Raw genomic sequence first — 24,872 nt, 5'->3', positions numbered from 1 at the left:
AATCTGGTGGCTGGAAGATGTGGCTCAGTGCATCATAAGCTCTGTTACACAGCCTTTAGCAAGAGCATCTGGAAGAATTTACCCCACACGCTCATAAATATTGTGTCTGAATGTAGGGATTATGGTGAAAAGTTATTTTATCTTTTTAATTGTTTTCATTTCCTCAAGGAAACTGTGATGGTCAGTAATAAATACTGTGATCCAGGTCAGGGTTTGACCAATGTAGAACAGAAGCCATAACAGCTTATTAAAAGCAGACTGGGAATAAAAGAAGAATTAAAACTGCTTTTATTTGCAGATGGCATAATCCTGCATATAGAAAATACCAAGGAAGGTATATACAGAGCTAATGGAAGAGTTTAGCAATGCTGCAGGATCTAAGATCAGTACTTTAAAAAATCTACATATTTCTATATACTAGCAATGGCAAACCCAAAAAATAAAATTAAAAAAAATCTGTTCACAAAGCATCAAAAAGAATAAACAGGAATAAATGTAATAAAAGTTTAAGGCTTGTACACTAAAAATTGTAAAACATTACTAAGAAAAATTAATGAAGATTCAAATAAATGGAGACATTCCCTACCCACGGATCGGAAGACTCAAGCTTGTCAAGATGGCAATTCCCCCTCAAATCGATTAATAGATTCAACACAATTCCTATCAAATTCCAGCAAGCATTTTTCGTAAAAATTCACACACAGATCCTACAATTTATATGAAAATGCAAAGTATAGCCAAAACTATTTTGAAAAATAAGAATGAAATTGAAAGACTTCTATCATCCAATTTCAAAACTGACTATAAAGCCACATGAATCAATACACTGTGATACTGATGTAAGGCTAGACATATCCTTAGAGATGAATGGAGAAGAACTGAGAGTTCAGATATAAACCCTTGCATTGATGGTCAATTGATTTTTTGACAAAGGTGCCAAAAAAAAAAATCAATGGGGAAAGGACAGTCTTTTCTCAGCAAGTGATCCTGGGACTATCACACATCCACATGCACGAATATGAACTTAGTCCCTTCTCTCACATCATATGCAAAAAATAATGAACTAAAAATGGATCAAAAAGTTAAAACTACAAAACCTCTGGAAGAAAATATCAGAGAAAACCTTGGTAGCTTTGAGTTGGGTAAAGAGTTCTTAGATATGACACAAAAATTATGACACTTAAAGGAAGAAATAATAAATTAGATTTCATCAAAATTAAAGTTGTGTACTCCAAAGGATTAAGAAAAAAATTTAAAACAAGCTATAGGCTGAGAAAATATTCAAAAATCATAGACTTGATAATGGGCTTTTGTATAGAATAAAGAAAAACATCTTACAACTGAATAATAAGAAAAACAACTCAATTTTAAAATGGGCAAAAGATTTAAATAGCCATTTCACTAAAGGAGGTACATAAATGGTTAATAAGCATATGGAAAGATGTGCAATATCATTAGTCATTAGGGAGACACAAATTAAAAGCACAGTAAGATATCACCACATACCCACTAGAATAGTTATGATGTAAAAGACAATACCAAATGTTGGTGAGGATGCAGAAAAACTGAAACCCTAATATGTTGTTGATAAGAATGTAAAATGGCCTATTCATGTTAGAAAACAGTTTGACAGTTTCTTTAAAAGTTAAACATACCTTTATGATGCAATCTAGTGATTCCACTCATAGGACTCTACCCAAGAGAAAGAAAAGAATGTACACATAAAACTTTACATGAATGTTTACAGCAACTTATTCATTACGGTCAAAACCAGGAAACAATCCAAGTTTCCATTAACTGATGAAGAAATAAGCACAATGTAAAAGTTCACTCTGGTTGAACTTTTGTGAGTTCATCCAGAGTAAACTTTTGAGATTACAAACTCGACCTGTGATATTAAGGTTAAAAGACAAATGAGACAATTGAAGCAAGTTTGTTAACAGTTTTAAAGTATTTGACTACATAAGTGTATATCATGCCTTGTCTTGGTACCTGCATAAGGCATTTTGAAGCTGACACACATTGTTGCCAATCTGCTGACTTGCTTGAAGCAGGATCTGGGCTTGCAATTGCTCTGCTTCCCTGAATTCTCTTTCAGTTTTTCTGACTCGTAAGCCAGGTGTATGTGTTTAGTTCCATAATGAAGGACTCCAGCTTTTGTGGAGTCTGGCTCATATTCATGAGACAATAGCCTTTTTCTGATCTTCCTGCCTGTGGGCTTCAGAGATTTGGCTGGGGTCAGATCTGCTCCCAAGCTCACGTGGCTTTTAGAGCATTGAGTTTCTTGCAGGTTGTCAGACTGAGGACCTCATTTTCTTGCTATCAGTTGGAGGCTGCCTTCAGCTCCTATGCTGTATGGCCTTCTTCACATGGCAACTTGCTCCTTCAAAGCCAGCAAGGGAGAGAGAAACTCCTGGAAAGATGGATTATAAATCATTCTACTGAGGGAATGTGTTCTCTTTCCAGGGTCCACAAGGGGGCGTAGTTTTAAGGGCAAAAGTTTTCCAGCACCATGCCCCCCTGCCATCTCTCTCCATCCGGGAGATTTAATGGTTTATGTTTGAATTTCGTGGGTGTGGAAAGAAACTAAGAGTCAGTCACTCCAGCAGAAGTTCTAAGGAACTCCTTTCATTGGCCAGGGGTGTTAGAGAAGGTGGGGTTCCTCCCAGGTTAAAAGTCCCCTCCTTCCACACCCCTTCGGACTCCATGTTTGGATCCCCTTCCATGAACACTCTCTTGGAAGCTGTTTTTCTCTCTCCTGGATTTTCCCTCTGGAGTCCCCTTCCACACTCTCTGGTGGAAGCCTGTCTTCCCCTCCTAAACTCCATCTCTCTCTATTCCCTTCCACTCAGTGTGGAAGTTGCTTTCCTCTACTGGATTGCATCTTTCTGGATTCTCTCACTCAGTGTAAGAGGAGCTTTCCTTCTCTGGTTTTCCCTCTCAGGGAACCCTTCTCACTCAGTGTGAGAGTTAGTTGTTTCTCTCTCCTCCTTTTTCTCTTTCTGCTTTAAATAAATCACTTTCTACAAACACTTTTGAGCCCGGCATTTACTGCGCACTGCGCCATGGTCCCGTCTCTCATTCTTGAGAGGGCAGGTGACCAAAAACCTGGAGAAACATCCTCTCATGGGACACCCTGAACCCCTGAAACCCAATATAACACTACTATAAAGACACATACCCACTACATATGAAACCACACGTATGTTTATTGCAGCACTGTTCACAATAGCAAAGACTTAGAACTAACCCAAATGCCCATCAATTATATACTGGATAAAGAAAATGTGGCATATATACACCATGGAATACTATGCAGCCATAAAAAAGGATGAGTTCATGTCCTTTCTGGGACATGGATGAAGCTGGAAACCATCATTCTCAGCAAAGTAACACAAAACAGAAAATCAAACACCGCATGTTCCTACTCATAAGTGGGAGTTAAACAATGAGAATACATGGACACAGGGAGGGGAACATCACACACTAGGGCCTGTCAGGGGGTCGGGGGCTAGGGGAGGGACAGCATTAGGATAAATACCTGATGTAGATGACGGGTTGATGGGGTGTAGCAAACCACCATGGCACATGTATAACTATGTAACAAACCTGCATGTCCTGCACGTGTACCCCAGAACTTAAAGTATTATAATACAAAAAAGAATTATTTTACTAATAAAAAAATCGTATTTACTTAGAAGCATTCAGAATGCCAACAAAACAGCTGCAACTTTTTTTTTTGCAATTATAGAGCAGTATTCAGTTAACAAAACAACAATTATTTCATATAAGCTGAATCAGAGACTAGTGAAAATGAAAAAACTACCATCCTCATATATAACTAATTAGTGCTGTGCACCAAGAAGAACCTGCTTTAAATTTCCTTTCCAGTTTACAACCCCCATACGGTATCAGGAAAGGTTAGTGGCTATTGAAAATACACCAGGACAGGGCTAGCTAAAGACACATTCAGATGTTTATTAACTATACAAAAAAGACATGTATCATTTTAAAGCAAATGTTACACAGCCTTGCATTTCAATGTCTTTCTTTAAAAGAAGTGAGTTGTATATGGGGGGTTAAATGCTTTATAGACAAGAAAAAACTGTGCTAGAACCAACTTATTCATCATCGTCTTCATCTTCTTCCTCTTCCTTTTCTTGCTTTTTTTCAGACTTGACAACTCCCATTTTTGCTGCATCAGGCTTTCCTTTAGCTCAGTATGCAGCAATATCCTTTTCATGTTTTTCCTGCAGCTTTGCAGCCTTCTTTGGATAAGACTGCCTATCATCTGCGGCAGTGCCCTTCCACATCTCTCCCAATTTCTTTACAACTCACCAATGGATAGGCCGAGATGTTGTCCTTCGATTTTTGGGCAATACTTAGAACAGAAGAAGAAAATGGCCAAAGAATGCCTCTTGGGTGCATTGGGATCCTTGAGCTACTTTTTGTCCTTAAGAGGATCTTTAGGAGGGATAGGGGTTTTCATTTCTCTTTCATAACGAGCCTTGTTCGCCTCTGCCATGTCTTCAACTTTCCCTTTCTCTTTAGCAGACATGGTCTTGCACTTCTCTGAGCACTTCCTAGAAAACTGAGAAGTTGACTGAACCATCTGGGTGCTGCTTCTTATGTGCCTCCTGACAAATTTGCACAAAGAACGCATATAATAACACTTTGCCTCTCCGCTTCCTTGGATCCCTTTTGCCCATGTTTAGTTATTTTTCCTCAGTGCGGCACAGGGTTGTCCACTGCCCATCTGGCTGTCACTTGCCCCAGTGCTCTATAGAGCCCAATGTACTCAGAATCTTATATAATATAATCACGAACACACAATCACATATATCTCATCATTTTTGCCAAATTCTGCTAGTTAGAAGCAAATCACAGGTTCCATCCACACTCATGGAGAAATCCCACAGGGTGAAACCAGGAGGTGGGGATTGTGGGAGCTACTCTAGCATCTGTCCTCAGTTCACCCTTTTGGCCTCCAATGATTTGTATCCCTCTCACATACAAAATACATTTACTATTTCCCAAGGTCCCTGAGAACCTCATATCATTACAGCATCTGCTAGAAGTCCAGAATCTCATCATTTAAATCAGGTCCAGGTATGCATGAGGCTCCTTGAGCGTAGTTCCTCTCAATCTATAAAACTAAAGACAAATCATCTTGCTCCTAATGCACAATGAAGGAATGCATAGAGTAAAATAGTTATAGACATTTCTAGTTAAAAAGGGAAGAAGTGGTGGGCAATGGAAGGTAAAAAGGAGTTATGATCCAAAGTAGTTTTAAAATCCAGCCTAGCAAACTTTAGTCAGAATTCTTTGATTAGATTTCAAGGGCTGAGAATAATTCACCATAGCTCTTGGTTCCGCCCTCTGAGTCATCTTTCCTTTTTTCATGAAAAGTAGCACATGTTTGCAGCTGAGTAGTTTTATCATTCTGCTTCCTGCCAGTGGAATTTTGGAGTTCTAACAGCCTCCTTTCATTTTGTACTCTTTCTGTCCCTTTCAGTTTAACTTGGCAATGTTTTTGCTGAAATACTTTTCTTAAATAACTTGTGGGTCTCCACTAAATTTCTCTTTACACAAAGGCCACATCCAAGGTTCTTTTCGAGTTATGCCCTCTTCTACCTTGAGTTCCTGCTGAGATGGTTGAAGAATAACTCAATTAAGCTTCCAAAAGGCCCTATTATTTGAGAGGTTCTGGGAGATATACCCTTAATCTCTAGAGAGGGCCCTTTGTATGACTGAGTTCTACTCTCTCTGATCCCTTGATCTCCCTGAGATTTTAACAAAAGCTTGTACAATCACTACTTGGCTTTTTCTCTAGGCCAGGACTTATCTCTATGCCACATGCTCAAAAGTAATTTCTTAATTTTAACATCTTTTGCCATTTGGAGAGACTAAGAATTTTCAGAACCATCAAGTCTTGATTCCTTTTTGTTTAACAGTTCTTCCCTCGATTTATCGCTCCTCTCTTGTATTTTACTATAAGCACCAAGAAGAAACCAGGTGGCACCTTCAACACTTTGCTTGGAAATCTTTTCAGCTATATAACCAACTTCATCACTTTGTATACATATCATTGTGGTGATTCGTTTGTGTGTTTCTGCTTTTAGGCATTTGTAGCATTTAAAAGACTTAGATATAGGATATTTGTGATTTTAGGAGTATATATCTAAAATATACTATATATTACATATATTTAGGATAATTCAATTAGTTTATAAATTAATATTTAAATATTTTGAAAATGTCACATTGTTAAATGCATAAGTTTTTATTTTTAGTCATTTAAGGAGTATTTGAATTTTTAAGAGAATATTGTTTATTATATAATTAAATAAAGATGTAAACAGACTACGAATTGCAGTAATTGTGCCTCTCTACACACAGAGGCCTCTCAGACATTGAAGAATTTAATCAGATGTAAACATTCCAGAAAGACTCTTGGGGGAGATATTGAAAGCAGTGGAACTTAGAACCTGAGTGCCAGGTCTGGGTATCACTTGCTGCTTCGGTGAAGAGAATGGACAGCGGCCTTGCAACACTGCTGCCCTGACTCCCTCTAGTGGTTCAGTCTGCAAAGACCGCCTTTCCTGATCACCAAGAGAAAAATTCTTTTGCTAGGTCATCTCTCTCCAAAGTTTCATTTGCTTGAGGAGACCAACAAAAAAAAGCTCATAAATTCTTTCTCCTAATTTTTATGTGTCTCTAGTCTTCATACAAACATTTCCTATGTAACTAAGTACCACCATCGACTTTGACCATCTTTAATGATTATAAAATGCTTCTTTTCAGTGGACACCGTCCCGGTGACCCGTACTCATTGGTCCTACGTTTATCTTTTGGAGCCACACAATTCTGACCTCTCTTCCACTTGACAGCACTTCAAATATTTGAAAACAGCTTCTTGTCCCCGCTGCAACGTATCTTCTTCAGGCCAACACACATCGTTCCTTCAACTGCTCCTTATCTGATCCAGTTTCCAGGTTCTTCTGTCCCCGTTGCTCCCCTCTAGAGGCACTCCAATTTTTCAACAGCTGGAAGATATCCTGACTGCCAAGACCAGACACCCAGTGTCTGAGATGTGGCCCAATCGCCCCACGGAGCAGTGGGGCTGACACCACCCTCCTCCCGGACACTGCTGTGAATCCATGCTCTTTTGAGCAGATTTACAAAATGATGGACCAAAGGCTGAGATTTTTCATGTCTGGATTTTTCTCGTATGAGGCAACTTCATGCTTGCCTTACTTTACCCTCCATGTAGTCCTGAAACATTTTCTCTTCTTGAACAGAACTTAGTTTCCCAAATACTAATGTGTGCAAACAACTTCAAGCAGACGAGGGCCGTGTGACCTTGGCCTGCCACTGATCAGAGCTGGGTAAAAAAAAAAAACAAACCCTCAAGAATGACCTACTGTCTTACGAAACTGAGGCCTGGGAGCTTGAGAATGCAGCTCTCATCTTCAAGCTGGGGACACCTGACTAGCCTAAATCTCCTCTGCTGCAGTTTAAACTCATTTCCTCTAATATTGCCCTCTGTGGACAAGAAGAAAAAAGACCTGATGTCAATAATGTAACATCCTTTTATAGTTTGAAGACTGATACTCACACCTCTCTCCTCTGAATGAATGTAGACTTTTCCCTGAAGGGCTATTTTTCAAAACCTTTCATCAGTTACTTTGTCTCCCCTGGCTCCTTTCCAATTTCTCCATAACATCTTCCACTTATGGGCCCCAAGACTGAACAGTATGTTTTAATGACTGATGTTGGCTATAGATTAAGAATTATATCTGTGAAAATATTTTCATTATAACATAGCTCATTGTTACAAAGATTTACACATGTAAGAAATCCCTGGTGTATAACAGGTTACATTTTAAAACTTTCTTTGTAGATTAATTATTTAACATTTGGGCACATTTTTCCACAGAAACACTGTTTTATCTGGTATTTGGACTCCAAGCCTAGCAAACAAGAGCCAGTTTAATCCACAGAGCAATAATATCAGGATGAATTTCAAGAATAGTCATTCTCTGATGTTGAGAATAGAAGATGCAAGCAGATGGGAATTTCTTCCTCGAGTTTCTCATCAGGAAGCCGCCCATAGGGAACATTAGGAAAGGGATGGCTATTAACTCTGGGGTCTTCTCACATTCTTTTCTGGCCCTCCCCACCTCCTTAGGTCCTGGTTTCTGATATCCTAGTGTTGCCCGAAGTCTCCTGGGGTGCTGCTGCCTCACTCAAGTCTTTCTACAGTCCCAATTCTCCATGCCTCAACACATCTTAGCTCCTCTCTCTTATGATCCAAACACCCATTTCCTTAATGAAGCTAAGTTTGGGTGAGGGTTAGGATGACAAGCTTCTCCCTGAACCAGCTGCCATGAGTAAATTCTCAGCAAAGCGACTGTTTTTAAATGGGTAGCTTACTTATCCAAAAGACTCTCATCTGTGCAGTTTCAGGCACTGTCACAAAATGAAAAAAATAAAAAGATTACATGAAGGGAATATTGTGGGGAATGTGGAAGCCATTATTATAAATGTGCTTATTCTTCCTGCTTGGGAATCTATCCCAAATGGTACCTACTTTCCACAGATACCCTCATTTCCTCCTTTCTGAATCACAGATTATATGCCCCAGATTGTTTTCAGCAGTTCCAAGATTTTTAAAGTGGTTTTTATCTTGTGAAATTACCAAATTAAAGCAGATGGACATCCCCCTCCACCGAAAGGGTACATAGTGTAGGATGCCGTTTATATAAAATTAATCTATAATGATAGAAAACAAATTAGTGGCTGCCTAACAAAGAAATGGATTACAAAAGGGCCTGAGAAAACTGTTGCAGCTAATGAATGTTCATTGTCTTGATTGTGGTACAGATTCCATGGGTATATGTAAAAACTGATCACATTGTATACTTTAAATACGTGCATTTTAGTGTACATCAGTTATACTCAATGAAGTCTTTAAAAAAAGAGAAATGCAATTCATATGCAAAAAAACCTAATTGACATTTATTAATAGCTTCTCATATTTGCCTCAAGGGTTGTTTATATAAAACGAACTAAGTAAGACAGATAAAAGTGACATCCCCAACCATAGTTCCAGTTCTTTACTGCAATCTACAGAAGCAAATAGCATGAATCTAGTGTATATCCAAATCAGTCTACTGGTAATAATTTCACATATATACATATATAGTCTTAAACTATAAGGTGTATTACTTCTGTGTGTTTTTTAAATGTATATAAATGATATGTACATTTTATTCCATTAATCTCTATTCTTCACATAACGTGTTGGTATTATTTAGATACTTTATACATGGATATATTACATTATATATGGGAACAATCCATTCCTTCTAATGGCCATTATAACAATTCATATCCTAATAGAATAATATAATGCATATCAAAATAGAATGTGAATATGTTACATTTTATTTATTAATTCTCTTTGATAGACATTTCAGTTGTTTCTAATGTTTCATAATTATAAGTAATATTGCAATAAGCTAAGGTTTTCAAAACAAATCTCATGGTATTGGTGTTAGGAGTCACTGGGTAGTAGCCACCAGGTAGGTGTATAGATAGGTCTTCTGTGAGTCAGATATTGGCAAAGCAGAACGTTCTGTTTCAAGGATCCATGGACTGCACAAAAATAGCCAAAGTTAAATAAGACCCTGTCTCTAAGTCCCAGAACAAAAAGTGGCTCTATTATGTATCCTGCAGAGTTGGAGATGATTCAGAGAACAACTCCAATGGCCTACAGAGTTTAAATCTGACTTGGATACACTCGAGATTCAAAGCAGATGACCTCCCACAAAGCAGGTGGGGTAGATGCCTTTAGCAATAGGCCAAATCAACTCAACTCTATCTGTTGCTGTTTAAAGCCTTCTTGAGGGTTGTTAATGTTAAATGGGCATCAGAAAATGTACATGTATTGCTTCTAGGTCACTATGTTTGATACATATGTATTAAATCTACCTTGTTAGATCCCTCTTTTGTGCTTAATTTTTACTTTCTTGATTTGGCAAAGATTCAAAGTATATGTTAAAGCATCCATCCCATTGCTACTGTATTTCTAACAGTTTTTCTAAAAACAAACATATGCCAATTCCCAAAATTTATAGCTTTGTTATAATTTTATAATATTGAAAGGTAAAATTCACCTCTCAAAATGGAGGAGAGAGCTTCTAGCAATATAGTGGACTACGATTATGCAGAAGAATTCCCCCTTCAGTCACTATTACAGAGGAACATGGAGAAAAAGTACATATACACATGTATATGTGTACAGATATGTATCTACACACACATGTGCATATAAACATATATGAATATATAGTGGATGCACCTGACAGCAATAACTTTCGCATACTCTGTATGGCACCCTGTATGGCAAACACATCTGACGGCAGTAACCTAACCTAAGAAATGGGGGTTTCCATGTGGATGTTGCTGGAGAGAGGGTGCTAAGTGAAGGTGCTATGTAAACTGCAGGCTTTTGAAAAGTAGTTGTGGTTCTCCTATCCAGCCCACTGCCACCAGTCCATCCCTGCATGTAAGTTCCCCCAAATCAAATCCTATGTTTCACTTGCTGGCTCCAGGTCTCTTCTCTGGCCTCTTGAACCTGGTGCCATCCCTATTTGAGTCAACAGGACAATCCATAGATAGAGAGAAAGGGAAATCCTCAGATTCCAGAAACGAAGAGGGAGCTCAGAGGCCGGGCAGTAAGTAGGGGCCAATGTCACTGCAGCTTCTGCAGGGTTTGGACCAATGATAGGCCCTGGGGATCCAGAGATTTTAACACCCTTGCAGGCCAATAAAATGTCTCTGGTGTGAGCAAGGAAGGCGACTGGATTGAGCACTCTGCAAAATCTGAGTTCCTGAGGGCTGCAGTGTTGGCAAAAACAAATCAGGGGGGAAAAAACCTCCCGTGTCCTCATGCTACAGGTAAAAAAGAAACAAAAAAGAAGGTCATACACAAAAACTTGAAGTCAAGCCCATGTCATACATTAACATAAGCTATGAATTTTCACTGTGAGCAGAAATACCAAGAAGCATTAGAGCTGATTGAGAGCTGGTGATATCTGTAGGACTCCATCAGAAGCAAACCTGGGAGCACAGTGAAGTGAAATCACATAACCCAAGGCATACAAATCTTTACCAGGGGAGAAGTCCCTGCTAAAAGTAAGCTCATAATAAAAATTACAAACCATAGGAGGAAACCATCTTGAGGGTCAGATCGTGAAGTTAACAGAAAAAGTAACACCCCAAGTAGAGAAATAGATCAATCCACAGATGATTATAAAATGAGCACATTTTAAACAATTTACAAGGGCAAAGGAACAGAAAATACAAGTGGAAAAAACAGAAAACCATGTAAAAACAAAATGCAGATTTAGAAAATAAAGTTTTTTTAATAAATGAAACTTACAACCACTGAAACTCAAAACTAAATAGAAATATTTAATGGCTGAATAGAAAATAAGCAAACTGGAACTAAGGAAATGACTCAAAATGTAACACAGAAGTAAAAATGGAAAAAAAAAAAGAATGAAAGTTCAAGATCACAAAAGACAGAACCAGAAATGACAGAAAAGACATCCACTAGGAGCTGGGGAATGAGTAAATAGAAAACGGGAAAGAAGTAATACTTGAAGTGATAATGACTGAGAATTTCCTCAGATTTGACAAGACAGGAATTCCAAGATTGACAAGCACACTGTATTGATATCTACTGCTGTGTAACAAACCATCGCAGCATTTAGTGGATTAAAACAACCACAGTTTATTTAACTGGCGGTTCAGTGGGTGAGCAACTTGGGCCTGGTTCAGCTGAGAGGCTCTCTTGATCTTGAGAATGGGTTTACTCACACATCTGTGGCCATCTGGCAGATGCAGTCAGCAGGCCATGGCCTGGCTCATGCTGGCCTACCAAGAAGTAAACGGGAAGAGAAGGAGCCCCAGCCTGAGAGGGCTCCCTGCAGAGAATGCTCTGTTTCATTTGGCAACTCTCATGCCACAGACAAGTTACCCTGGCAGTAACCGAAGGCCTTTGTGCTCTAATTTAATGTGCTGGGGTGTAGCATGTTCTGCCTTTTTACACAGATTGTGACAGATGTTGACTAACTGGGAATGACTGGATTCCAGGAGGGGCAATGGAGTCATTTTAATTAATGGCTTGACATTTCTTAGCCATTGTTGCAAGCTTGCAGTAACGAATGGTTAGTTTTACCTGTGACCACTTTGCCCTGCAAATTTAGCTCGAAGAATCTAAATTAAAACAGAAACTGCTGCTGAGCGCAGTGGCTCAGACCTGTAATCCTGGCACTTTGGGAGGCTGAGGCAGGCAGATCACAAGGTCAGGAGATCAAGACCATCCTGGCTAACATGATGAAACCCCATCTCTACTAAAAATACAAAAAATTAGCCAGGAGTGGTGGCGCGCTCCTGTAGTCCCAACTACTTGGGAGGCTGAGGCAGGAGAATCACTTGAACCCAAGAGGCAGAAGTTGCAGTAAGCCGAGATCGCCCCACTGCACTCCAGCCTGGGCGACAGAGCAAGACTCAGTCTCAAAAAGAAAAGAAAAGAAATTGCTTTGGTCGGTGTTGAAATTTGTGCTGTTAGGACTATAGTCCTAAGACTTTTTTCTCTTTTGGATTATGGCTAATGTTTAAAAGAGTCAACAAGACTTATCTGTATCTTTTACACAGCGTTTTAGATCATTGGATAGGCAAAGTAGGAACGGTGAGTCTGTACTATGGGAAACAAAAGCAGGTAGAAAAAATTGAAAATACCGATCATTTAAAAGAAGAAAACAACAGTTTTTCAGCTGGCGCTTCCTAAAACATGAATTCCTCTTAACCAAGAGGTGGAACCTAGAAAATCATTTGTTTTTCCTAAATAAACTCCACTGCTAGAGTCTTTGATAAACAAACTGATAGGAAAAAAGGAAATCCTGCTAAAAATCACAGTAGACTTTGGAATGAAAGAAGTCTGCTTACTTCTATTCTGGAAATACTCAGCTCTGGAAAGGGCTTCCAGGCCCATCAGCCTCACATAATTGTTCTATTTGAAATATACAAGCTATGGGGGGAAAACAAAGATAAAAACAGCAGAAAACAAAACCAAAAAAACCACCCTGAGGGGCAAGAGGGAAAAGTGTTACCTGTCCCAAAGATTTAATCCATTTAGGACCTAAAAGCAGGGCCAGAAGGAAGGTATAAGGGAGGGTGGGGACAAGAAACCATTCACGTGGCTTCAGGATGACAGGGGGCTGAAGAGAGGCCACCCCCAGACTCCAAATTTCCAAGGATGATGCCTACTTTGAATATTCAGTCGTCTCCTTGCTCTCATAAATGCCCTTGGACTTGCATTACTAATGTTCAGATAAATAGTTTTAAAAATTGTGTCACTGTCATCATGGGAAGTCCAAGGGGAATAGGGAAGTATTAGGTTGGTGCAAATTAAAAGTAATGACAAAAACCACGATTACTTTTGCACCAACCTAGTAGAAGGGGTCTTTCCAGCTACCTGGGCAACCACACTTATTGCCAGTGCTTCTGGGTGGGCAGCATGCCTGTGCTTTGCTATGGTTAGTCTGTAGATTTGGCGTCCTCCTTGGCTTTTTCAGACTCCGAAGTCTCCTCTTTAACGAAAAAAGTCTCTCCTTGGCTTTAATGATGATCAATCTCTAGCCATTTTACCCCACATAAACCACACGCTATTTTAATCCTTTAGGTGAAAGATGCTCAAATAAGACAAGATCCACAAAATATGAGGGCAAAGTGGAGCTCTTAGCTAGAGCAAACATGTGACTTGAACGTTTCCATAGAGAGCCTTTTGCTGTGGGGTACACAGAGGGCCACTTGCTGACTCTGGAATTTGACTGCTGGTGCTTCTTACTTTGTGTGAAGACACTCAGAACCAGATGGCATCAAGGCAGATCTGACATGGCCACTACAACAGCTTGGACAGGAGTTCAAATACACTGCTTCCACTTTGACTCTGCCTTGGCCAGAGCGTCTCAGATCTGTTCCTTCTTCTATGGGAAGGAGCTCTTTCCCAGCTCAATCATGCTTTCTGCTCTTGTCTTTCAATCCAGCTGCATGAGTTTACCCCTGTGGGTCCTCCCAGCCCTGCTAGGCCAGGCCCTCCTGGGGTGTTCTGCACAAGCTAGCTAGGAATTAGGCATGCACTCTTTTAACTTGAAAATAACCTGGAAGACTTTCAGCTTAAGATGATGGAGAAAAGACATTCTCTCTCCTTTCCCCTGTTAGCAAAGAGATGAAAAACAGAAGCGCACACCACAGTACATGATGACAGAAAGCAACCAGAGGACTCTGGCCTTAGCAGAATAAAGAACCTGCAAAGAATGAAATCACCAAGAAGCAAACTGACTTTGCTCTGTACCAGCTCTCAAAAGCCCAGGCTCTGAGCACTAGCTGGGGTGAGGCAGCTGATGAAAATAGGGAGATTTGTTCAAAATCTATTTAATAAGCATTTATTCCTCACCCATAGCCCAAACAAAGTGATGAAATATTTTGGGGGAAAAACTGAACCAGAAGGTTTCTAGTATATGATGGGGGTTCAAATCCAGAATAAACATATTGAACAATGCAAATGTTCTCCTCATCTCAGCTGCAAAAATGACAGCAGCTAGGCTTATACTCTTCAGGAGGGAGACTGGAAGACTCTTCTCTCCAGAGATGATTCTCCAGAGAGAATTCCAACAGATACTGACATCTGAGTTCCTCCCATTGACAAAGCCAGCTTACTGCTATACACACTGCAGTAGAACCAAGGTGGGTGACAGATTTTAGGACGAGAGGTGGGTGAGGAGAGCTCACCCCCAGACTCCAAATTTCCAAGGATAGTACCTATCTTAAATATTCAATCTCCTTTTCCTCATAAATGTCCTTGGACTTGTATTACTAGATATTTAGATAAATGGTTTTAAAACCCTTCCAAGCCCACAGATTTTTCACTTAGCTGGCTAGTGCTTCACTCTATTTTTTTTTTTTTTTTTTTTTTTTTTTTTTTTTGAGACGGAATTTCGCTCTTGTTACCCAGGCTGGAGTGCAATGGCGCTATCTCGGCTCACCGCAACCTCCGCCTCCTGGGTTCAGGCAATTCTCCTGCCTCAGCCTCCCGAGTAGCTGGGATTACAGGCACGCGCCACCATGTCCAGCTAATTTTTTGTATTTTCAGTAGAGACGGGGTTTCACCATGTTGACCAGCATGGTCTTGATCTCTTGACCTTGTGATCCACCTGCCTCGGCCTCCCAAAGTGCTGGGAGTGCTTCACTCTTAAATAAGAACAGATAGTGAAGAATCAGTAGACATTTGAAAAAGTTTCCTTGCATGAAAGACAGATACAAAAGTCAAACCAAGTAAAAAAAAAAAAAAACAGAAAAGGCTACTTAGAGGAAGTAGAGATAAGGTAGGGAATAAATAAACACTTCAAAGACAAAACTAGAAATAACATCCTTAGATAAGAAGAGAAAGTGCATTCATTGTATTCATGAAAGGAAAAACAGTAATATAGAAAACAAGTAACAAGAAAGAGATCTTGGAAACTAAGAATAAGAAAGCTGAAGTTTTAAAAGTTGCTTGAAAAGTTGCATGATAAAGTTGAGAAACTCTTTTAAAAATAGAACTATCCCAGCACTTTAGGAGGCCAAGGTGGGTAGATCACGAGGTCAAGAGATCGAGACCATCCTGGTCAACATGGTGAAACCCCGTCTCTACTAAAAATACAAAAAATTAGCTGGGCATGGTGGCGCGTGCCTGTAATCCCAGCTACTCAGGAGGCTGAGGCAGGAGAATTGCCTGAACCCAGGAGGCGGAGGTTGCGGTGAGCCGAGATAGCGCCATTGCACTCCAGCCTGGGTAACAAGAGCGAAATTCCGTCTCAAAAAAAAAAAAAATAGAACTAAAAGACAGATATGGGCAAGAGAGGAGAAAAGATAAGAAAATTAGAAGTTTGATCCTGGGGGTCAACATCCAACTAATAGGGTTCCAGAGAGAGAAATTTGAGGTCAGGCACCTCAAGTTTGCCAGTGCTCATGCCTGTTATCCCAGAACTTTAAGATGCTGAGGTGGGGGTAAGGAATCACTGCAGGCCAGGAGTTCAAGACCAGCCTGTTCAACATAGCAAAATCCTGTCTTTATTTAAAAAAAAAAAAAAAAGAATTCCTCTGGCTGAAAGTCTTGAGTTCCTCAACTGAAAGGGTTTCCTAAGTGTCCAGTACAATGAATTCAAACCATACTAAGTCATATTATTATTTCAATTAGAAATGCTGTGGCATTTATGTCAAGATGAGATTTGATGGCTAAGAGATTTACTGGGAGAAATGTCTGTGAAGGAAAAAGAAATGGAGAGCAGGAGAAGGTAGAGAGAACCTTCAGACCAAAATGGAGGTCTGCTACCTGGGAAAGAAGAGAGAAAAGAAAGTCCTGTCTAGGAAAAGCTTCAGGCCACAGCACGGTTCTGAGAAACTGACACCGTGTTCAACCAGAACAGAGGAGAGTGAGTGTCTGAGGCAAGGGCTGTTCTTTAGAGGAGCCTCGCATCAGGTAGGCACAGCCTGGCTCTACTATCCTCATCTTATTCAGTGATCAGCTGGGAGCAGTCAAACGGAAGCATGGCCTCTCTATACAGCTGTCACTCAGCTATGCCTTCCATGGCTGACTATCTTAAAGGAACATCTAAGCAGTATACCTCCAGGACTGCCAGAGTCCGTTTCTTGTCCTCCACAGATCCAGTTCCCCATGGCTCCTGTGGATCCTCTTCTTGAGGAGACACTTAGAAGAGAGAAGTTAATGACAGGAACTATAGCCCCTAGTGCCACCATTTGTCTTAAGTTCACAACCATAGTCATCTTCTCCTACCTGCACCATCCAAGGTAAATTCCCCTCAATTTTACAGCTCTTGGTGGCTCACCTGGCAGTGTGACCCAAACGTTTATTCCAGAAGGTCTTAGCTGTTGATAATCAGACTCTTGTCAGGAGGAATTTGTTGCCCATGGCTAGTCACAGATTGGGCAAGACTGTAGAAAACCTTGACCACAGGGATCACCTGGGATCCATACACATTTTCCTCCCTGTCCCATTGTGTACAGGCAGCCTCACCTCTTCCTGCTGATGAAGGTCAATGATCTCTTCTTTTCACCTACTGTTCTCTGCATAGAAAGAGTCCAAAATGTCCTGGTGGTAGCCATAGTATATAGTTTAATGGGACACTTGCTATGTCTCCTGCCAAGATATACCTCATTTGAGGACCAAGACCTCTAATTTCATAGAGCCCAGAGTTGTAGAGACAAGAAGCACAAAGTTCCCCAGGAGGTCACTGGAATGACAAATGGGTCCACTCCTGCTTTCACTCCTTGGTTCTCAGACCCACATATTCTTCCTATTGAGGACACAGCACCATATGGAGAACCCCAGTTTAATGTACACAGTGCATCCTGCAGGGTGGTTTCCTATCCTTTCAGAGCACCGCCTCCAACCGGAGCTTCAGCCGTCCCTTTAGTAACCCTTCCAATGCTTTATGAGGCTGGCTCCATCTAGACGATGTAGTATTTGATATGACCAGTGGATCGCACGCTCATTGTCCTATTCCCAATCCTCCTTTGCTATGAACTGATTCCCTGGTTGATATTATGCTGTGTGTGCTTCCATGACTACAGATCAGCCCCAGGTAGTAGAGCTTGCTGGAACTCTGTGGCCAGGAAAGGCAAATCTAAAGCCAGGATAGGTATCTAACCCTGTGATGATGAACCGTGGAACCCTCCAGGATAGAAGGCCCAATGTAATTGACTTGCCAACTACACTGGAGATGCAAAAGCTTATCTTCCAACTCAGCAAGTCCCAGAATTCTTGGGCTCTCTGTATTTCACCTACATGTTCCTTGAAACCTGGCTGATTCTTTTCTGAACTCATCTCTAGTACCTATGATATGCAGCTAAATACAACTAGCTCACACTTTAATCACTGTGCCTGAAGACTTCTCAGCACAAATCCAAATATTTTTAGGTACATATGCTAACTTCCAAGTTACCAAAAGGTGACAGTTTTAGAAAATGTCTCATCCCTGCAAAACACAGATTACCATTTTCTTTCCAGCCTCCTGTAACAGTTTTCTTGTGCCCATCAGCCAGCCTCCAAACCAATGCCACTTATTTTTTGTTTTCTTGTGCCTATATGCCATTACAAATACCAGTTTCTAATACCAATTAGATACTAATTTCTGATAGCAAAACTATCGCCATGAAATGTTATATGACAAACATCCAAAAATTCAGTGGCTTAAAATAACAGTCGTTTATTACCATTGATCTGTGAATCAGCTGAGTGCTGGCAGATCCAAGCTGGGCTCCACTGTGCAGCTCTGCTGATTCAGGCTGAGCTTGGCTAGGATGGTTTGGCTTTGCTCCATGTGTTACTCATCCTCCTCCTAGAACCAGTGAGCTAGTCATCAGCCTGTTCTGGGCTTCTGGTGGCACAAGTCTAAGAGAACAAGCCCAACCACACAAGTGTTTTTCAAGACCTTGCTTGCAACATCCTGGCTAATATCCCACTAGCCAAAGTAAGCCAGGGGGAGGGGAGAAGAGTGAGTATTCTGAATAATAATCTAACCTACCACATGTTACTATGGATTCACAGGTCACCTCCAAAGAGGAAAAGTAATCAGATACAAAGGATTGTGAAAGAGAATGGCAGAACTTTCCTCTTTAGAGGTGACCTATAATTCCACCTCTTCCTGCTGATGAAGGTCAGTGATCTCTTCTTTTGGAATCATAGGTCACCTCCAAAGAGGAAAACTCATCAGATACAAAGGATTGTGAATGAGAATCGCAGAACTTCTCGAGAGCAATATCATAAGCTAGATGACAATGAAATGCCTTCCAAATTCTGAGTGAAATTGTTTTAAACCTAGAATTCTATATCCGTCTAAACTAGCAGTCAATTATAAGGCTAGAATAAAGATATTTTGAGACATGCACATATAGAGTCTCAGTTAACATACCTCCCATAGACCTTTCCTTAGAAGCTACTGGAGAATAAGAACCACACAAAAAATGCAACCCAAACAGAGGAAGATGGAAAACATAGGAAATCCAATTTAGGAGAGAGATGATAGAAATTTCCAGCACGATAGCACATGAAGTTCTGTATTATTGCACAGAAAGCAACAAGACTAGTCTGGAGCAGAGGGTTGGAGGGCTCCATGGCTCTCTGCAGTGTGGGGAATTTTACTGTGTGGAAAGATATATAAAATGCTATTGTAAACAGTGGGCAAACCCACATATAGGTACAATGGAAAACAAAGCAAATGAAAAACAACACAGTTATTTAGACGTGTGTGGAAGGAAGTAAAATCATAGTCCTATTTCATTCAGCCATAAACAATATTTCATATTATAAGAACTGTCCTATAAATATATTGAGAGAACAGGAAGAAGAAAGTGAATAATACCATAATAGAAAGCCTCTAGACAATATTCAAGGTTGATAAATCAGGAAAAAGCAATATAGCACATATTAGTTAGCAATTCGGAGGAAATGTATTGAGTCTAGAAAGTGAAATTAGAAAATATGAGGGGTGGGACATGGGGTTGTTATATTTTGTTGCAAATCTTTTATCAATATTGGATTGTTTTGTAAAAATATGTACATATATTACTCAGAAAAATTTTTTAAGGCCTAGAGAAATGTAATACAATTAGCTTGTATATTACTTTAGTGAGAGCAAATTTCATCTATTTTATCATTTATTGAATAAATATTTTTGCTTAGTTCTAGGCACAAATATTTTTGCTTAGTTCTAGGCATCAAAATAATTATGCACAGTGTTTGATGATTACAAAACACATTTGTATATATTTAATCTTGTGATTTAATTCTCACAACTCTGTGAGTTTGATACAGAAGCAAGTTTACCTTGCTGTTAATGAATTCTAAGTTGCAGGACAGTTTGCTGAATGGACCCCTTTCTAACTCTGGAAAGAGGCCCTATCAATAAGTTTATATGGCCATATAATTTTGTAAATTATACCAAAAAAAGCTTTTTGTTAGGATCACTTCAACACCTAATGCATCGTATTTCCCCTTATGTGGACATGAGAATTGCTTCTAAATAAACATACAATTTTGTACCCAATTCATATACACAAATTTTTATTCTTTTGTTTAAAGAAGGCTCCACCAAATAGTGAAAATGTCAGGTTCTTCAAACCTTGAATTCATCCTGGATAAGTATTATCTGTCCTATTTGACAAGTTGATGAATGAGGTTAAATAGCTTTGCCCAAGTTTGCACATCTGGACTTAAACTCAAGTATTTGAATGTCCAAACCCATTTTCTTGGGTCACTACCTTATAATTCATCTGTAGATGGTAGAAGAAAAGTTAAGAGTCATTAGTCCTATTCCTGGGAAATCCATCCTGAAACATAGATGGAAAGAGGGCAAGCCTGAGCCAGTGGGCTTGGGATTCACATGGTGGCGTTTTAAGGAACAGGTGGTGGTGAATGACACAAAAAGAAAGGTCATTGAAGACAAATTATAATGACACGCAATGTTCTCTTTGTCTGTCTCTGCCTAGCCACTGGAGAACAATGACACTAACATGCCTCCTGTGAAACACAGTCCTGTTGGGATAGGAAGAGGTCTCCTTTCTCCAGATGTCTCTTATTTATTCCAGTCTAGTATCTGAGAACAGCTCTGAGTATCTCTCTGGAACCAGTGTGAGGCTAGCTGAAGTCAAAGGTCAGGGAATCGAAGGCTCAAGGTTAGGAACATTTCAGGTAACTAAGCCCAATCCCTCAAAGAGAGGAGGCAGAGCACAGGGACAGGCAGGCCACATAGTGCTTAAGAGCAGGGCTCAAACCCAGTTTCTGCCTGGGTGGAAGCCGTGTGACTTTGAGCAAGCTATTTAATCTCTCTACCTCAGTTTCTTCATGAGTAAACTGGGAATAGCAGTATGTTTCCATAATCTCTCTTCTACAATTCAAAATGCAAAAACCTAAAATTATTTCAAAATTTTTTGATGGGAAGAGATGATCTGAACTCATTTGGCAACAAAATCTAACCCAACTCATGAAAAAGTATTTATTTCATTTAATGCAAAAATGCACATGCCTCACTGTATAAATATTAATGGATTTGATTATGGAGAACAGCCCCATGGGGGTGTTTTCTACCATAAGGTGTATGTGCCATATACCTTTCTAAAATCCAGAAAATTAAGAATTTTGGTTCTCAGATGTTCAGATAAAAGCTGTGAATCTGAAGTGACTATCTCATAAGGTTGTTGTGAGGGTTAAGTAAATAATAAAGGAAAGGTGTTTAGAAGAGTACTTGGAACAAAATAAGGGCTCGAGTTGTGTTTTCTATTATGGGGGAACCCCCCCAGAAGTATATTCCTGAGAGATGTTATCTCTAGTTGTGTTTTCTATTATGGAGGAACCCCCTAGAAGTATATTCCTGAGAGATGTTATCTGGCATTTATCTGACTCCTAGGAAGGAGAACTCACTTCTTTATGAGTCAATCTAGTTTAACTATTGGACATTTCTAATCTAACCTTATAACAAGCTGAAATTTGCTTTCTCTACCCCACCCAGTCATAGCTATATTTCAACACAACTTTTGCACATAGCTACTCTGCTTCCCCTGAGTCTTCTTTTCTACATGGTTAATTGTTCATCAGATATTGCTCAGACCTATCTGTTAGTTCCCCTCCTTCGCCCCCACCCCACTCCAGTTTGCCATTATATCCTTTCAAATGCAGTGCCCAAAATAAAACCCAGAGGTATCTACAGGTTCTGATCAGCATAGAGTGCAGTCCACATTTTTCCTATGCTCCAGACTATGAAAAACAACTGCCTCTCTATGTGAAAACAGAAGCAAGATGGGAGGAGATCTGGAAACGCAATCAAGGCCATCTAGGAGTTTCATTAGGAAAACATACTTTAAAAATCCAATTTCAAACCAATTTTTTTCCAGTTTCCCAGAACTAAGATGGAAAACAGTGAGCAGCCTACACTGATGGAAATGCAAGAGTCACACAGCGTAGAGGTAGGGTGGGACGTTATGCCAATTCATCCACTGTGAATTCATACACTACAGACTGTAACGCCAGAGCTAGTGTGAAGGTCATGGACCGTATCCCACAGTCCAAGAAAAATGAATGATATTCCAACAGAAGGAGAAGAACAGAGCTAAATAAAACTCTGACAAGTATCAGTGCCAAGCTACAGCAAATTACTGAGGAACAGGACACCGCTCCCTCCGGTGGGCACAGCCAGACCCTGCCTCATGCCTGGCCCTGGCCCGGACTCCCTCTGGTTTAAGGAAACCTGAGCAGATAAACCCACCAGAGGGGGAGTAATCCATTTCCAAGGTAGAAATGTGATGGCTCATTCAAGCTGTGATGGGAATGATGAGAAAAAAACATTCTTCTCTTACAGTGACCATCCTGGCTACCTGCAAAGTATGCTTAGAATTCTAGATTCCTTTGGAGTCTTGGTAAAGATCTCCCAAGGACTGGCTGATGGGTACATGGGGAATTATTATTTTATTCTTTCTGCTTTGTGAATGTATAAAATTTTTCATAATAAAATCTTTTTTAAAAATCCTCAAATAGCTGTAACTTTTAAAAACAAGTAGAAACCCATGATGACAGTCTAATAATCGCATCTGTCCTCCTTTTCCCCACACTGAAGATTTTTTTTTTAATTAGAAGGTACTTTCATTAATAAACTAGCTGGGAAAATGTTGAAATTGTTTTATGTGGACACAGTAGATCATATAAAAGATTACAGACCTAATAACTGAACAGAGAAATAAACTATCCAGAAAGAATTTAGACACTGAAAACTACATTCAAAGCTAGGTTAATGAATGAAATTGCCATCAGGCTAATATCTGGGTAAAGAGAAAAATGTTAGTAAGTTTGCGAATCTTTAGCCTGGTTTCTTGTTTAGTCCACTGAGAAACAGATTGGTGATCATGGTCCTCAGACTCAAACCAAACCTAGTACAACCACACAGATAAAAGGGTAGCCAGGACGTTGATTCGGTAAATAGACTTTGACCTAGTTCTGGTCCAATGAATCTACGAATTGACTTCCAATTTATTTATTGATACCTGGGTTAAAGTAAATGCTCCAGAATGAGCTGACAATGTTTTGTGTGCTGACACTTGGCTCCAGCAGGGCCTCCAGGGTACCAGAACCCTTGAGCACCATTTCTCATGCTTTTGGCCTGGCCACTTACCCCAGTCACTGGTGTAGGCAAACAGTTCCAAGTAGGCATAACCTGCCCTTGCATCAGTCCAGACACTGGACCTGTAGCTTTTGCTCCAAGGCTTGTCTGACACTTAAGTCTGTGATGTCTGTGGAAAGCTACTTGGCAGTCATGCATGCAAAACCCATAAAGGTGGGCAATTACTACCTAGTTGAGGTTCCCTTTGGATAGGATGTTGTAGGTGAACAGGATTAAGAACCCCCATGTCCCTATCAGCCAGCCCTTGGAAGATCTTTACCAAGACTTCAAAGGAACCTAGACTTCTAAGCATACTTTGCAGGTAGCCGGGATGGTCACTGTAAGAGAAGAATGTTTTTCTCATCATCCTCATCACAGCTTGAATGGTAAGTGCAGATCCAGTGGCAACACAATTAAGGCTCTCACCTGTGGTGGATTGGGATGAGGTACAGGTGGAAAGGAGAGGCTCTGGGTCAAGTGGTAGCCATGGTACTTGAACAATATGGAGGCAATGATAATTGTAAAGGAATGGGGAATTCATTGGCTTTTGTTAACTGCTTTGAAAGTCTTGAAATAAGAAAATGACAAGGTCATGTTAGCCAACTATCAACTCAAGCCTGCTGTGAATAGCGCAATGCTTAAAAGAACTTGATCTTTTAAACAGGGAATACTGTCTTGAAGATTAAGCCATCAGGTGACAGAGTCCATGATAACTGGAGTCAGGTTTTGGCTCAAGCAGGTGGGGAAATGTATCCCTGCCACAGTAGGAAATAGTTTACTAAAGGAACTTCAGGACCTGATAAATTAGACTGTTCTTACACTACTATAATTTATAAAGAAAAGAGGTTTAATTGACTCACAGTTCTGCATGGCTGGAGAGGCCTCAGGAAACTTACAACCACGGCAGAAGGCAAAGAGGAAGCAAAAACCTTCTTCACAGTGTGGCAGGAGCGAGACGTATAAGCAGGAGAAATACCAGGTGCTTATAAAACCATCAGATCTCGTGAGAACTCACTCACTATCACGAGAACAGCGCGGGAGAAACCTCTCCCATGATCCAATCACGTGGGGATTACAGGCCCGTCCTCAGCACATGGGGATTATAATTTGAGATGAGATTTAGGTGGGGACGCAGAGCCCAATCCTTCACCTGGGTAACGCATACAGGCAGGAACCTGGACAAACTTGTAAAAGAAAATCTTGAGGATGTTGGACCAGGTGGGTGAGTGAAATAGAAAGCTGGATAGCAGTGAATTTATTGACCTGGGAGCACCTTGCTTGTTAGAAACTCGATGTCCTGGCAAGGATACCTGTAGCAATACACTGCAAGAGTGATTTCTTGAGGCTTGGACAAAATAGTGGCCTATAATAAATAAAGTCCAGAGGCTGGAACTTACCGAGCATAGCACCAAGGAAGAAGTCAGAAAGCTCAGAGACGTGAAAATATTAAAAGAGATTTATTTTTTCTTTTGATTATTTATGACAGATCTCAGAAAGTTTTCATCAGGAATTCACAGAAGCAAATGTAATCAAATTTCTACAAGCATTTATGTTTTTAAAAGTTTGTAGAGCCAGGTGCTGTGGCTCATG

General features: G+C 40.1%; 1 pseudogene; it reads right to left on the bottom strand.

Annotated features, from left to right (window-relative positions):
* Positions 1–4,121: 4,121 nt before the first annotated feature.
* LOC105723818 (high mobility group protein B1-like) lies at positions 4,122–4,709 on the bottom strand (annotated as a pseudogene).
* Positions 4,710–24,872: the final 20,163 nt, after the last annotated feature.

This window comes from Aotus nancymaae, unplaced genomic scaffold (assembly GCF_030222135.1).
Source record: "Aotus nancymaae isolate 86718 unplaced genomic scaffold, 86718_ANA_hifiasm-v0.15.2.pri h1tg000014l, whole genome shotgun sequence".
NCBI classification, from domain to species: Eukaryota; Metazoa; Chordata; class Mammalia; order Primates; family Aotidae; genus Aotus; species Aotus nancymaae.
Note: the sequence above shows the minus strand (reverse complement) of the source record. Positions and strands in the feature narration are given on the sequence as shown.